The 3,431-nt window shown below is 33.8% G+C and overlaps 1 long non-coding RNA gene across 1 annotated transcript; it reads left to right on the forward strand.

Annotated features, from left to right (window-relative positions):
- The first annotated feature begins 1,617 nt into the window (after window positions 1-1,617).
- Window positions 1,618-2,481, forward strand: LOC145067943 (uncharacterized). The gene is made up of 3 exons (XR_013688908.1): window positions 1,618-1,927; window positions 2,111-2,150; window positions 2,223-2,481. It is a non-coding gene; the product is annotated as an uncharacterized LOC145067943 (long non-coding RNA).
- Window positions 2,482-3,431: the final 950 nt, after the last annotated feature.

Below are 3,431 nucleotides of genomic sequence, written 5' to 3' on the forward strand. Positions count from 1 at the left end.
TGTGAACAAATCATATGCTGGTTGGCATGAATTGGTGTCCGATAGCTTTCCCAATACACCCTTCATTTTCATCGGTTGAAGAAGCTGCTTTCTTCTCAGTTCTCCCTGCCTCTTTCTTCCGTTTTTTTTTTTTTTTTTTTTTTTTTTTTTTTTTTTTACATCTTCTTTGTAGGGTTCATCAGTTCAAAAGTTCCTAAATTACCCTTCATCTCTTTTATCTTTGTCCACCATTCTCATCATCAATTAGCAAGAAATACGTATATTTCTCCTCCTCCACCACCCCCACTATCTCCGTTTTTGGTTTTAGAAATATTTCATCACCATCTTCATCTTTCGTTTGAAACAAAATCGCCAAAATAGAGGTGGGTTGTTGTTCTTCGTGATGTATTACTTGAATTTTTTAGTTTCTTTATTTTATCAGTAATTGAAATAGATCAGACTACAACTACACAAACACTTACATAGGATGCCACCTGTGCCTCCTACAAAATTTCACATTCCAACCTGACTTCATTTCGTTATTTTTAAAAGGGGGAAGAGGTCACAGACACATAAAAAGCAAAACACTGAAGCAACTGGATTCACATATTGAGAGCATACACTCGCCTTTAGTTTCTGATTTCTCCTTTTAAGCACCTGACCATATTCAAGACTTCAATCTGTTCACGCCCCTATTTAGTTGTTTCACGGCTTCACCATAGCAGTCATGTCTACAAATTTTCACCTGATCAAAGCCCAAAATATCACAGCTGACGTTGCACAACATACAAAGGCCATGCCCAATTCATATAGACTTCACTTTTGAAAGGGTGGCTGTCCACACCTGCAACCTGTCAACAAAATCAGATGTTCACATGTTTATTTCACCATATCATCAAGCAAACTACACGTTAACAACTTATCTGCCTCTAATACATGCCATCTCTTCCTGCCCCTATCGTTATACATATATTGAGAGCTACAGAAACTTCTAGTAGAGTACAACGGTTCAAAACATTTTCCTCATTTCTTGATGGTGAAAATGGTCTAGAAGCAGTAAGCACATCCAAATTTACTCTTATGAACATGGACACTTATAAAAACACATTATTTTAGTTGATTAATTATAGCTATTTTCATTTCAGGCTTTTCGCATACCCTTAGGAGCTGTTGGATGTTACAGTTGCCAAATTTACCCCTGTGAATACAGATGGTGAATCTGGTGAACCAACGTACATTATATCAGATCGATCAGTTGAAAGTAAGCGAACTTTATATACTTCTTTGATAGTAACTTTTTGTGTAAAAAGCTTGTCATCAAGAAGTTGCAACTCTGATAATCAAATTCACGACAAAAATGAGAGAAGATAGGAACAACTTTTGATTCTAATTTGTACTACACATTTAGAAAATGCTAATTTCCATGACACACACAAAAACAAAAACAAGTAGTTCCCATCTTCTCTAAGAGGAGTCATCTACTTTTGGAATTTTAGATTAATGAATTTGTATTTTTTGCAAAGTATTAAATTAAGGATAATTTAAATAATTTGATGAGGGATTAATTACACTTACAGGAAGAACTGGAGGGACTTACTTCTAATTACCCTAATCGCTTCAAAGTTTACTATGTATTGAATCCGGTAGGTATTATTCTTAGTAACAAAAAGCCTATGATAAACAAATAAATGATAGTAGGTTGCTGTTTGTTGCATTGAATTAAACCTAAGGGCCCTCATTGTTGGAAGTATTGGAGAGTTTTTATCAGCTGCTTTGCTGCCTCCAGAGCCATTAGCTGTAAGTGTTAACAGTTCTTGATGACTTGAATCTTAGTGAATGATTCAAATTGCTAAATGATAGAACTTTAATTTGTTCTAGGTCCAAAATGTTGTGGATTTTTCAAAGATGATTGGAGCATTAGATGTAAATGAAAATCTTACACATCTTGGTTAGTTTATATTAATATATTTATAAAAGTTTATTTCCTAAGATTATCTTTTCTCATTTTTTCAAAATATACGTAAATATCTGGTAATGCTTCCATTGGATCCGAAATTAGGGAAAATGCTAATAATGGGTGCTTTTTTTTTCGTTGCTTTGATCATATTCTTACAATTGTTGCTGGACTTAGTGTCAGGGATCATTTTCTTTTGCCTCAAGAGAACAAAGACGTGAGTAATCCAGCTACTTTCACACAAGGGCATTTTGGTCTTTTCCTGATATCTTTTGTATGTCTATTTCAGCAAGCTAGTACAACAAAATCAATATTTTCTGCAAAGGATTACAATGATCATATGGCACTTGTGTGTGAATATGAAGGATGGAAAGAAGCTGAAAGAGAAGGATATGCTTATAAATATTGCTGGAGGAATTTCCTTTATGCTCAAACACTTCAAGCTATACATTCTTTAAGGAATCGTTTATCCATATTTTAAAAGATGCTCAATTACTTGAGACTAAATCGGGGATTAGCAACAGATTAAGTCATAATCAATCATCGGTTAGCGCCATTATATGCTCAGGCCTTTTTCCTGGCATTGCATCTGTAGTGGTATGTATGCTTAATGCTTATTTATTTAATTTACAATTTACAATACAATTGATAGATATATGAATCCATATGTTACTTAATTTTGTTCTTTTTTATTTTTAATATGTGCAGCATAGGGAGACATCAATGTCCTTCAAAACTATAGATGATGTCCAAGTCTTACTCTATGCAGTATGTATTAAAGAAATAGCAATGCACTTTCATTCATTTGTTTCATATTTTTTTCACATTTCTCTAATGATATTTTTCCTTGAGTCATAGAATGATTGGCTCATATCTTGTTTTTTGATATTTATACGCAGTTTTTTTCTTACGTCGGTGGTGGCGAAGTTCAAGATTAAGGGAGACTTGTAATCATGTTTGGCTTTCCTTTCCAGTAAGAAACAGAATTGTATGATTATTTGTTAGTTTTATAGGAATGTATAACACATGTTAGCAATGTATTATTTTTGTTTAACATTTGAATGATTTTTTGTATGACATTATAATTTGTGCAATTTATTTTATATTATGCAATGGATTGTATTTTTTGTATATGGTATTTTATTTCTGTTATAAGAAATTAAATGAAAATTTAATTGAAAAATTAATAAATATATAAATTTTTTTTTAAACATTTAAATTTACGATACGCAAAAATGTATGTCATCTTCATTTATGACATGGCCTTTCTTGACATGGCCTTTCTTGATACGCATTGCGTGTCATTAACACGCGCGTCGTAAGGTTACGACACGCGAATGCGTGTCGTCTTCCTTTATGACAGGGCCTTCCTTGATACGCATTGCGTGTCGTAAATGCGCGTCGTCTATAGACGACGCGCAAAAGCGCGTCGTCTCTCTTTATGACAGGGCCTTCCTTGACACGCATTTGCGCATCGTCTGAGCGTTTTACGACGCGC

Source organism: Lactuca serriola, chromosome 1, assembly GCF_051521515.1.
Source record: "Lactuca serriola cultivar US96UC23 chromosome 1, Lser_US96UC23_V15, whole genome shotgun sequence".
Taxonomy (NCBI): Eukaryota; Viridiplantae; Streptophyta; class Magnoliopsida; order Asterales; family Asteraceae; genus Lactuca; species Lactuca serriola.